This window comes from Anabas testudineus, chromosome 18 (genome assembly GCF_900324465.2).
Source record: "Anabas testudineus chromosome 18, fAnaTes1.2, whole genome shotgun sequence".
Lineage (NCBI taxonomy): Eukaryota > Metazoa > Chordata > Actinopteri > Anabantiformes > Anabantidae > Anabas > Anabas testudineus.
In genome coordinates this window covers 10,235,584-10,249,132 of record NC_046627.1, presented here as the reverse complement: position 1 = coordinate 10,249,132, position 13,549 = coordinate 10,235,584, and the positions used below count along the sequence as shown (strand labels likewise).

At 39.0% G+C, this 13,549-nt stretch overlaps 1 pseudogene; it reads left to right on the top strand.

Moving 5' to 3' along the window:
- The first annotated feature begins 735 nt into the window (after positions 1 to 735).
- Positions 736 to 4,572, top strand: LOC117152994 (annotated as a pseudogene).
- The last annotated feature ends 8,977 nt before the right edge of the window (positions 4,573 to 13,549 follow it).

Here is a 13,549-nt window from a genome sequence, read left to right as displayed (position 1 = left end):
ATCATATATATTCAATTTAATTTAATTCAATTTTATTTATATTGCACCTGATCACAACAGAAGTTATTTCAAGGCATATTACAGTGTTTAAAGTTTAAGACCTTACAAAATATAACAACATCACTATTTTTTAAGTAACCAGTAACCCCAGTTGAGCAGCACTAGGTGATAGTGAAGAGCAAAACATCCAGCAGAACCGGACTCAGTGTGGGCGGCCATCTGCCTCGACCAGTTGGGGTGAGTGTAACAACATTTTTTAACAATTTCTGTAATTTTAGGGATTTCAGTTTTGATACATCTACTAAATCTTAGAAAGACGTCTTTATTTAGTAATAATGGACTATTATCCCATGCATACTGTTGCAATACATTTAAGTTGTTTCAATGTATACATGTTCCATTTTCAAAAGTTCAAGGGGTGGGTGGTGTTGCTGCCCTACTGTATGATCTGCTCCATTTTTCTCCGGTACCACTCATGCAGAGAGAAAAATGACAGAATGCACTCGTTGCACGTGTGAACCAATATTGAGATGTGAGGATATAGTTTAAGCTAAAAGTGAAATTTCATGTACATTTTTGTACATTTTAACCACTTGTTATTAGATTTTATTCTCTCTTCCTCATTTTATTCTCTCTTCCTCTTCCTGTGTCATCCATGATAAGGAAAAGGAAGTCCTTCACACACACCATATATTACTTTTACTCAGTCTGATGCTCAGTCAGCAGCCAGACAACATGGAGGGCACAGTGTTCTACATCAGACTGTGTAAGTACTGATTCACCTGTTTCTCTGAATTTAAAGTCAAATATGAAATGTAATTATGTTTCTTAATATTTATGTTAAATACATTAGCTGTATGATTAGGTCCTTTCATTGAGCAGTATAGCTTAAAAGATCTCCTCGTGTTTACTGTGTCTACTCCTTACAAATCTAAGTGTGTTCATATATGATACAGCACTGTATATACACTGTGACAAATATATAATTAACTTCAAACACATAATGTGCTTTGCAACTGTAATTTGTACTTAGTGGTAATGTGTATTATCAATACACTTCACTTGCCTGTTTATGACTATAACTAGAAATAAACATTCATTTTGTACATTGTATGACCCTTTCAAAAACAAATTAACATTTGTGTCATCTATGTTATGTGTATATCAGCAGTGTACTTCTCCATATAAATATATTTATATGTGACATACAGCTATGTTCTGTTGTCTCTCTAGTGTTTAATTTGTTCTTGCTGCTCACTGCTCAAGGTCAGAAAAGTTCTGATGTGCAGGAAGCTGGTAGGTTGAGATTCATTCAATGTTATAGTCATTCAAATATTTTCTACTCAGCTTTACATTTTTATATTAGACTTTGAAACAAATTGCAAAAAACTTTCACTTTTGACTAAGAAAGTTTTTTTTCCGAGTGAAAATCAAGTTTGGAACTTGTTTAGGTCTCTTTTTGTTTCTTTTCTCTGTCACAGGCAGAGCTTCTCTTCATATCAGTCCAAACAGGCTGCAGTTCTTTGAATATGAATCATTCTCATTAACTTGTGTTGGCTCCAATGGCCCAAATGAATGGAGAGTGATGAAAAAGCTTCCCTCAAATTCTCCTCAGTGGGAAACATCGACAGGATTGATGGACATAAAGGCTGCATTTGTTTTACACAGTGGAGAATACTTTTGTGAAAATGAAGTAGGAGAGAGAAGCAGCGCTGTCAACATCACTGTCACTGGTATGGTCACCAACTGTTAACTAATACAATATTGAAAGTGCAGTTTGAAATAAAAATCTATACTTACATACTATTACCAAGTGCAAATGTAGTAATTTTATTTAACAATATAAAACATTGAACCACATAGGTTATTTTTTTTGTTTTTGTTTGTTCAGCTGGTGATGTGATCTTGGAAAGCCCTGCTCTGCCTGTGATGGAGGGAGAAACTGTGACTCTAACTTGTAGGAAACTGAGAACATCCTTCAAAACTCCCAGCTGATTTCTATAAAAATGGCAACTTAATTAATACTGGATATACAGGAGAGATGACCATTCACAATATTTCTATGTCTGATGAAGGATTCTACAAATGCAGCATCTCAAGATTTCAAGCTGAATCAATGGAGAGCTGGCTGCCTGTTACAGGTGAGGCATGTGAGAAGAAGAAAATACTAAATTAAAGTAAATCCTCTGGTTCTCACGTCAAAGTGTTTTAGGGTGAGAGACTAAACCCCAAGCGGTGTCTAAAGGTCCGTGTTTGTGTACCTCTCCTTTCAGTCAATTTAAATTAACATCTAGCTAGATGACTGAATGGAATTGTGGTATGTTCATTGTGTATTTATTGCCTTAACTGTGGCACGTTAAGTATAACAGTTAAGTTATAACAATAAAATATTTTAATATTATAATAATATTAAAAATCTAAATTAGAGCCAACCTCATCAAAGTCTTCCTGTGATGTTATAAAATTCCATGTGTTAGAATGTTTGTACTACTGTTTTTGTACTGTATTGTTCTACTGATACATTAAGCTCCTCTCTTCTATCCATTCAAATGCTACTATTGCAGGTCATTAATTTAAATGATTTTAGATTAATTAATTATTAGGTCATTTTTTGTTTTTACTCACTTTTTTATTATTCTATAACTACTTACTTATTATACTTACCATTTATGTACTGTGTACATTGTTCAAAATCATATAATACTTATTCCTCAAATCAAATACTAATCCTTCAACTCAAGGGACAACAACTCAAAATGGCCAAGAGACTTTTCCAAATCCTCTCCACCCTGGATCTGTTCAGCTCTTCACTGTGTTATCAGTTGTCTTCACCGTTTTGTCTGTGGTTTTGCTGATGTTGGCCGTGGGACTACTTCAGCGTTACAAACACAGAGGTATAGAAAATATATTTCTATTAGGACTGTCTAGCGATTAAGAAATGTAAGCAAATTATTTACATTAATTATCATAAATAAATCCTATGAAACAATTTTACTGAACTTTTTCAAAATATGAAAATCCAAATAAATTTTTGAATCAATGTGAATGAATGAATAATTTATTTAGTAATTTACTTAGACTCTAAGGTTCAACATCTCTTTTATTTCAAAATTCTATTTTGCAATAAGATTTTTCAACTATTCAGATGCAATTGTGGACACAGCATTAAAGATCTAATACTCAGAAGAAATGCAAAACCATTAGAGAATAATGCTGTTATTATCACTTTCATCTCCTCCATGTTTTCATATCCTACTGAGACAGTGAAAGCATCATTATTTGCGTTCACTCTTAATGTAAATAATATGCCCTGTACACAGGTTTGGCATTTTGTTCACTGAAGTACCCCATCTAAAGAGCAGTGTTACCTTTTATGTTTCAATATTTAATCTCGCAGTACAACATTCAGTTTTATGACCACAGTTTTATTAATATTTCAATGGTTGGGTTCATGAACTTACTACACTTGGTTGGCTTAACAAAGAAAAATTTAACTTCACACACAATGTCTTTATTAATCTAATCCTAACCAAACTGCTTTACTTACCTAAACCCAATCTGATGAGTAGATGCCTATTATGCCTGGAGTCATACACATATTATTTGCCATAACCCCAGTCTTGAAATGTCCACATTAAATTAAAATATATAATCAATAAACAAAACCAAGGGTATCAATGTGTTAGTAATGATTTGTGGCACAGTAGTGCAGTTCTCACAGTGGTCTCACATCAAAAAGTTGGATGTTCATGCTCATATTCTCTCTTTTTCCTTTTTCTCTGTATAGTTTCATGCTTTTCTTCTGAAACCCAAACACGAGAGTCAGGTCCGAGTGAGTATTAAAAAGATACACATACCATTTAGTGTTTGATATACTTTTAGATGTGTTATGTTGTTATCTTTATACGTCTAGCTACAGCTAGCAAGTAATTTTCTTGTTAATTTCTTAGTATTAATCTCTGAATAATACAGGTTTTTTTTTCATATTTCAGGATGTGGAGAAGAAAATGTAGATGATCCAAACAACGTGATGTATGCTACTGTCCCAACAAAGGGGAAGACGAGAGGTATTTCCACTCACCATTACTGACAAGTTTGATCATTTATAAAAAGACAAGTAAAAATAAAGAAAGTTCATGGTGTGTGAACAAAGAAACCACATTTTTTTCTATCTGGTACGTGTTCACACAAATGTTGCTGTTTATAAAAACAGAACAGCAGCAGATTTAAAATAAACGCTACTCTATATACTTTTTTTTACTCTAGTGAGTTTTACTTGACCATCATGCTGACATGATCTTAATAGGCCGCCTCTACAAATAGTCAGAGGTACTGTGGTTTCACCTCAGTGTCTGTATATAAGAGAAGCGTAAGTGGAGAGGCATTTTAAAGAAGGTGTCAATATCTAATAAAAATTATGAAACATATCCATATTTGAAATGTGAAATGTACATAGTTTAGTATAAACAGTATTTTTTACTTTAACAGTTTTTCTTCTACTTCTCAGTTTCTGAGGCTCATGTATCAGATCCAAACAAGTCAACATATGCTGTTGTCAGACACTGGAAGTAAAAGAGGTACTTATTGTTGTTCATTATTGTTGTTTTGTGTTTCTGTGCAGTGGATCATGTAACAAAATCTAAAGCTTTTATGTCTAGAATAGTTTCATTCAGATTTCTTAATTTACATGCATTTTAGTAATTATGATTTTTTCAAATAGGGCCACCTGTAAGACATAACGTTTAAGTTGGGTGTTTTCTGCACAATAATTCATAAATAGCAAGTAATTATAAATACACAATGATTGACTTTACAAAAATCTGTCAATTTAAGTAGTGGCTTCATTTATCAACATGTCAGATGTTCGCATTTCATACACTTTTTATTTATTTCACAACTTTATCTCTATTTGTCCTCTAGGTTGCTATGAATAAAAAGACCTCCCTGTTAGAATAATACAGTATCTTCGTTCATATTTCAGGTTCTGGAGAAGAAATTATTACTGGTGAAAAGTCTCCTGGTACAAACCATGTGCTTTGCTCAGATAAATACTGTGATGCTTGAATTAAATTGATTGAATGATGATTTTTGACTTTATAATGGGACTGAATCTTTCTCAATAAACTGTCAGCATGGCCACAATTTTCACTCTTTCTGAATAATTTCTTTACAGACAAGTAGGAATACTTGTCCTGGTTCTGATAAGCTTCTTATCTAAGCTCAGAGACAAATCGTTTTTTCTCTGTGAGCCTCAGAGTGACGGGAGTCCCCCTCCGCTCTCCCATTAGCGCCAATGTTAAATTCGGTTTCAGAATCTGTCCGACAAGCTGAACGGATCTCTCGCTCCTGTGACCACAATTTTCAGTCCTCAAACGTAAAATTCACACTAGTGGTGCATTAAAGTCTTGGCTGTCACGTGGTTAACTTTTTATGACGATAGCTATCGTAGTTTTGCTGAAAAAAGCCTGTTTTTAGGGCTCCAAATCAGTTTTCACAAGTGAAAATCTTGCCAGTGGAAGTTTCCCGCTTCTCCCCTGCAGTCTCAGTATCATCTTCATATGTTTATCTCTGTTAAAACACTTCCTGTTTCTCTTCAGATAATTTCAGCAGCGTTAAAACGTTTCAGCCTTTATCTAAATTACTGTTTAAATACATTCAGCTATGGTTTATCAACCTTAGCAAATTTATTTCAGCTTTTTTTAACTAAACATTTAACTTTACCTTTAACTGTCTAGACGACTTCAACTGTTTTATTAACTTCAGCAGATCTATTTCAGCTTTTTTTAACTAAACATTCAGCTGTTGTAGCTTCTTCTTCATATGTTTAGCTCTGTTTAAACGGTTCCTGTTTCTCTTCAGCTAATTTCAGCAGCGTTTTCAAACGTTTCATCAACTTTCAGCAGTTTTTCAGGAATCGATTCAGCATTACAGCATTCACAGTGCATTTTCTACAGGAAATGCTTTATCTAGTTCTATTTAACCTTTAATCTTTTTCGTAGACATCGCCCTCTCTCTTCTTTTACAGTGGTTGTTAATGTTTTGAACGTTGATCTTATCTGGACTTTGAGTCCTGGTAACTGGACTTCAAACATCAGAATCAGAATCAAAACTGACTGTCGGGTTTAAAATAACCACAACACTGTTCATACAGGACACTTTCACAGGAGTACAACGTCCAGACCATGTGTGGGGTAACGTAACATATGCTCTGGTACCACAAAGCCACCAACCTCCCTCTACCATAACAGTGGGTTTGAGTATTTTGTCACGCGGTTGAGGCATTTTGAAAGTCACGCAACATAGGGAGTCTGAAAGCCGTCCAACTCTAGTAGTGTGTTCTGTATGTCAGCGTTCCATACAATACGGGAACCCATGCCCCTCAACCAGGCAAGCGGGCAAAGCACCATTCGAAATTGTCACTCTCTGGAGAATGGGCTTCCCGCGAACAGTGAGGTTGAGACTTACAAGCGGCACATCAGAGCAGGATGTATTCTTATGTTCTGTAACATTGAAGAGAAGTGGTCCTTGGTCCTTAACAGACATCAGGAAAAAACAATAACCCCTATGGAAGTCCATGGGGGTTGCATAAAGGGTTAGGTGAGAGGAGGAATGTGGTATATGTGAACATACATAACAGTTAGACTTGTTATAAGAGTTGGCCAAAACTTTGGCATAACGATACCACATATTGGTCTCAAATGGATGTGCATGCTCAGTGTTCAGGTCTTTCCAGGCCCAGTCCTCAATCGGCGTAGTTGTCCATCGCTTGGTTAGGTTGTGGTGGATTGGTCCGTTGTCTGGCTGCTTCCCAGTAAGGAGTCCTGTCTCATACAGAAAAAAGAGAACAGCTACCACGACAGTGCATATTGCTGCTATGAGTTTTACCCCTGGTGCCATAGCTGGGACGCGGGGATCAGTTGGTTTCTTCAGCGACCAAAGGTTTTGGTACCGGTCGACTTCCACCCCTACGCAGTGCCAACCAGGGGAATTACTCTTTTGCAGTGGCTTTGATGAATCCACGTGGCGCGTTCTGCTATCTTCACTGCAGTGGGTGTGGTGAGCAGGACAGTGTAGGGACCTTCCCACCTTGGATGGGACCAGTTCTTTCTTTTGATGACCTTTATCAGGACCTGGTCACCTGGCTTAATAGCTGAATCCTGTGAAGACAAATCACCATCTGGCAGATTATTTGCATTTACAACTTCTTTCTCTTTCAACATTCTACACATCCAATCTGCTAAAGTGTAAGTATCTTCTGGCTTTTCTATCACATCTGTGAAGATGGGGAGTACAAAAGGTCTCCCATGGATGATCTCAAACGGGCTTAACCCGTCTCCAGTAGGAGTTATTCTCATGTATGTCTTTACTAAGTCTAAACATTCAGGCCAGGGTCTCCCTGTTTGTTCCATAGTCTTTTTCAATCTTAGTTTGATCGTGCCATTTGTCCGTTCTACCAACCCAGCACTCTGGGGGTGATATGAACAATGGTTCTTTAAAGTGATTCCCAAATGTATAGCCATCCGTTTTATGATGTCATTCACAAAGTGTGCTCCATTATCACTATAGATGACCTCTGGAATCCCGTGCTCTGGTAAAATGTATTTACATATAGCCTTAGCTACAGTTAATGCATCGGCATGTTTGCTTGGTACGATCTCCACCCACTTAGAAAAGGGGCAGATCAGTACAAGGCAATATTTATAGTTGTTGCATTTGTTTAGTTCTATAAAGTCCATGTGTAAGAACTGGAATGGATGCTTTGCCTGTGGGAATTGCCCTCTTTTAGGTCGCACATTCCCCTGTACATTATGTTTGCAACATATCAAACAAGCTCTAAAAAAATTTTTTGAATAAGTATTAAAACCATGAGCATAAAAATGTTGTTCCACCACCTTCACCATCCCTCCTGTTGAGACATGGCAGGGCCCATGGCTCAAAACTGCGGCGGTGTGGAACAAGCTTCTTGGAAGACATGGTTTATTTTGTATTCTGTAGATGCCATCTACTTTAACTGCTCCATGTTTTACCCATAAAGTTTGCTCTGGTGTGGGTGCATTCTGCTGCATGTCTATAAGAACTTGTAAATCAAATGGTGTTGCTGTTTCTGTGTCCTGCACTGTGAGCACTAAAATCCCATGCTTTCCTTTAGCTGCCTCTTTAGCAATTTTGTCAGCGAAAGCATTTCCTCTAGAAATTGGGTCTTTACCCTTTGTATGTGCTGCACATTTACAAACTGCTAAGGTCTTTGGTAGCAGTACAGCTTCTAAAAGTGCTGTTAACAATGTTGCATGTTCTACTGATTTCCCTGTAGAGGTGGTCATACCTCTCCTTGCCCACTGGGCTGCAAAGAAATGAAGTGTTGAAAAAGCATATTGGCTATCTGTGTAAACTGTTAAGTCTTTATCTTGGCCGTCTTTACAGGCCTGGGTGAGGGCAACTATTTCAGCTGCCTGGGCTGAAAAGTGTGACGGTAGTTTTCCTGCTTTCACTGTAGTGTCTTGTGTCACTATTGCAAATCCTGTCTGTGTTTGTCCAGTAGGGATCTTAGAGCATGACCCATCTACAAACCAAACCTCTCCCTTATCAAGAGCTACATCAGTTAAGTCTGGTCTTGGTTTACACTGCCATGACTTCCTGTGCATGATGGGCATAGTTCATTGTTTGTTGAACACCATCAGTACGATGGTTCACATTATGTTTTCTTATGAAGTCTGACAACTGAGGCAAGAAACCAGCCATCAGAGCCTGCTTCAGCTGTTGTTGGTAGGGAGAATCTTGAGCCTGATCTTCTTGCAGCCCACTGTGATCTTTAAATGTGTCCTCTTGTCTAGCTCTGAACTCAAACATATCCTCATTATCTTTCTGTTGACATTGTGAAATCTTCACATAATCAGGTGTTCTCTTCCATGTCTCTTTCACTGCATCGTGCACCAACTGCAATTGTGCTTGCAGAGCTTGATCCCCTGAAGACAATATCTGTCCCTGACCGTTTCTTCCTGTATAACCTGCTCTTACCCTTCCAAAATTAAATGTGAGAGATTTCTTGAGAGTCTGTTCAATCTCCCATCCATTTAGACTAAAAGAGTTGACTAATTGCTTGTGTCTCTCCGCCCATCCCTCTGGGTCTACCTTTGGATCCCCCAGTGTCTTGCAGGCTTCAGTGCATTCTGCATCTGCCCATGGTCTGTAAACTTTCATTGTCCGCCCCTCATTTTGTCCTGGAGCTCCAAAATGTGGATTAGCTACTTCTATCATAGGATAAATCCCATCACCCTCTCCTGGAGTAGGTGAGTCTGATGTTGGACCACAATCTCTGCAGTCATAATTAACATCTTTTATTCCATACTGCTCTTTTAATGGTCCTAAATCTGGGTAGGATACTTTGGCCAATAGGGAGGACGAGGAGGATGCCGCTGCTTGTCTTGCACGAGATGACATGGGGGAGGAAATTGGGGAGGCTTGTCTCTTTTCTTCTTCACGTAACTGTTTTTCTACAGCCTGAAGTAATCTGTGTAGATTTAGCACACGGCTCCGATCTTGTTGTGCTTGTCTCTGCTGCTCATAACTCTGTCTGACCCCTGCGCTTGGCCCTACAGTTTCCTCATCAGGTTTCACAAGAGCAGCCGCCTGCAGTGCAGCTTCTCCCTGCTTCTTCTTTTGTTTTTTCAGAATGTCTCTTTCCTCCTTTCTGCCTGCTCTCTCCACTTTGTAGCTTCTAATAACTGCAATTGCTTTTTTGGTTTTACTTTATCAGAGGCGCTAGCAACCTCAATTTTTAATTTATTTACCAGATTGTTACAGGATGACTCGGTCAATTTGCCATCAAAGTCATGGTTCTTTTTCCACAACTTCAAATATTGAGTACTGCCAGGCGAGAAGTTTTCCATGAATTTCTCATCGCCTTCCAAGGCAGGTTTACTGTTATTTTTCCCCATTATTAAACTATGGCCTTAATTCACCACACTGTGTACTTCAACAGACCACTGGATTTGTTATCACCGTTAGGTTTCCTCCAGTGCTGCTGCTTCCACATCAATTGGTGACATCCACACTCACAATCACACTCTTTCACACAACAACCGGTAATACTTCTGTTACAAATTAATGGCTTCTTAGTCCCACTTGACTAGATAGTGGCTTTTAATCTCCACTAACTCATGAAATTATAGTGGCTTTTAATCTATAGGTCCCACTCGACATCCTACGCGTATTACTCACTTATTGATGCTGTATTGTTCGTCTCCTGGAACTCGTCATCGACGCCGATGGAGGGGAGGATCAGGACCTATTTCACCGAATTCACGTCCCAGGATTTTCTGACGGACGTCCTAGACGTCCGGCTGTCGACAGACTTTCGGTGTTCCGTCACCCTCCTCCCACGACGTCGACTGTTGAGATCCGGCTCTCGAAGGACCAAGTTTATGTCGGATTTAAAATAACCACAACACTGTTCATACGCTGAGAGACAAAGACAATAAAGCACAACAAGGACACTGCTCGGCCTTTTTACTTGCAAAGGGGAGCCGGCCTGAGATCTTAGCATCATAAATGCTTCACCCAGGAATTTCTACCTCCGACTCCGTCCGTCTCCCCTTTGTACAAGCTTTTTATTAAAGATGAGACACACCCTGAAGTTACAGATGTGGGTGTATGGTGTGGTTAAATGGTGATCATATTACAAGAAAAAGAACCCCATAGAAAGATAACACACTTGTAAGAAAAACAACTCCATACAAGGATAAAACACTGCTTATAGGAGTATAGCAACAAGAACTCTTCAACTTCAAGGCCGCTGACCTTTCCTGACCTTTCCTGTTTCCCGTCTGTGTGCGAAGTGCAGCTTTTGTTGCTTACAGGATTAAACATCACACACACATGTATCCTTCATAATGACAATAAGTAAAACACAAGAAATTATTCTTATGAGTGAAGTAACATTGTAATAAGAAAATTATAAATCAGTGAGTAAATCATTTTTACTCTAACACTGACTACATCACTGGACCAGCTGCTCCACCTCCTGCCTGTATGCAGACTCATCACCATCCCGGATCAGTCATGTCATCTGCATACTTCAGGAGTTTCACAGACGGGTTCCCTGAGGTGGAGTCATTAGTGTACAGGGAGAAGAGCAGTGGGAAGAGGACACACCCCTGTGGTGCGCCGGTGCTGATGGTGCGGGTGCCAGATGTGATGCTGCCCAGCCGCACCTGCTGCCTCCTGTCAGTCAGGAAGCTCTTGATCCACTGACACGTGGGAGCAGGTACAGTAAGCTGGGTCAGTTTATGGTCAAGTATTCCAAGGGTGATCGTGTTAAAGGCTGAACTGAAGTCCACAAAAAGGATCCTGACATATGTGCCAGGGAGGTCCAGGTGCTGCAGGATGTAGTGGAGACCTAGGTTTGCTGCATCATCGACTGAACTGTTTTTCCTTTAGGCGAACTGCAGGGGTTCCAGCAGTGGGTCTGTGATGTCCTTCAGGTGGTTCATCACCAGCTGACTTTTTAGGCAGCGGCACGATGGTGGACTGTGTGAAGCAGTTGGGCAGTTGGTTAAAACGCTGGAACAGAACAATTCTTTCTTTGGGATTTGAAATTTAGCTCTGATTTTACTTGAAACAGTTCCCAGTTCTGTTCAGGTCAGGTTTGGGGCTGATTTACACAGAGTGGCTTTGGAAACTGGCTTTTCATTCACAGTAACACTGTACAAAATGATTATATGATGATTTCACAGATCAATAATCAAAGATTAATCAACACACTGATCAACACACTGATCAACAGAGTGATCAACAGACGGATCAGCCATCAGGGGACTTGGATCCGTGGAGCTACTTCTGGTCCTGCATGTCACTGTTTCATCTATAAAAGAGAAAAAAAACAAAGAGCAGTAAACAGTGAGAAATTAACACAGAGACGAAACCACCACGAGGTGTTTCAGAGGACCCGGAACCTCCTTAAACACCTTCACTTCATTCTGACATAATTTCAGTTACTGTGTAAAAGTCTCATTAATGAATTAGAAAGATCTTTAAATACATTTACCTTTCACCTCTAAACCACTGCTTTAACCACTAAGATCAACGTTAGTCACTGACTGGTGGCGGCTGGTTAGTGTAGAGGTAAGATCACCACCTTCCATGTGGGAGACTGGGGTTCAGCTGTGGTCTACCTCCAGTAGGGGGTCCTTAGGTAAGACCTCCTTATTACCCTGACTACCCTTGTAAGTCGCTTTTAATAAATGACTGATGACCTTTAGGAGATGCTGGTTTTGGTGGAAGGGGAATAGCTCCTGAATACGTTTGGCTTGTATTTAAACAACAGCTTAATAAAACACGTTCTACTGTGTTTCTACTGTGTTTAGTGTTACTTGAACAAGTTTACATGAACCAGCAGGATGTGATGTCATCATGACCCATAAAGTACAGTAAGAATATTAGAAACACCACATATGAGATTCCTTCTCAGAGAGATTAGATCTGATCTAAGAAAGAAGAAGAAATAAAACTACAAACAGGAAACAGACCAAACGATCAAAGCACCAGAAACAGAGGAACCGAGACAAACTATTGGAGCTGAAAGACTGGATTTAGATGATTCAACATTTAACCACAGATGAGCAGCGGTGAGAAAAAGCCAACGAGGCAGGAAGTGAACATACTTAAAAATCCGATGAGTTGGGAAAAAACACTGTTTCCTTTCTCTGTGTCTTCTTGATACAGGTTTTCCATGGTTTTCTTCCAGTCCTCTGCAGAGATGAGAGAAAATACAAAAGATTCATTCACACTGCTGTTCGAAGGTTTGGGAACTCATATTTATACTACTTATACTACTACTTATACCACACTACTTATACTACACTACTTATACCACACTACTTATACTACTACTTATACTACTACTTATACTACACTACAGTATAGTCCACTACTTATACTACTACGTATACTACACTACTTATACTACACTTCTTATACTACACTAGTTAATAATTTCCTCTGTGTTATTATAAATATGATGACATTTTTACACAACCCCTCAACGTATTTAAAATAATGAAACACACATTAATTGTGGAACATGATCCAATCTTAAATGTTTTCTGTAGCATAAGTAAGTGAACTGGTGTGAGCCCCTTTCACAGCAGTAACTTCAACATTTCCAGTAACTGTTTATTACCACTGCTCATCACTTCGATTTCAGGCTTTTTCTTCCTACTGCTTCAACTCAACATGAACTTCTTGCTTCAGGTCCTTCCACAGGGTTCAGGTCAGGACTTTAGCTCAGCCATACAACGACTTGTGTGTTCACAGTTGTTCTCCTGTTGTTTGACCCTCTTCACTCTGTACACCTCTGGTCTTCAGTACAATACTAAGTACAATACTAAGTCCAGTCATCGACATCTCAGACGACTCTGTGGTCGTGGGGTGTATCAGTGGTGGGGAGGAGGCAGAGTACAGAGGCTGGTGGACTGTTTTGTAAAGTGGTGTGGAAACAATCACAAGACTTTAAATGTAACAAAGACCACAGAGATGGTTGTGGACTTTAGGA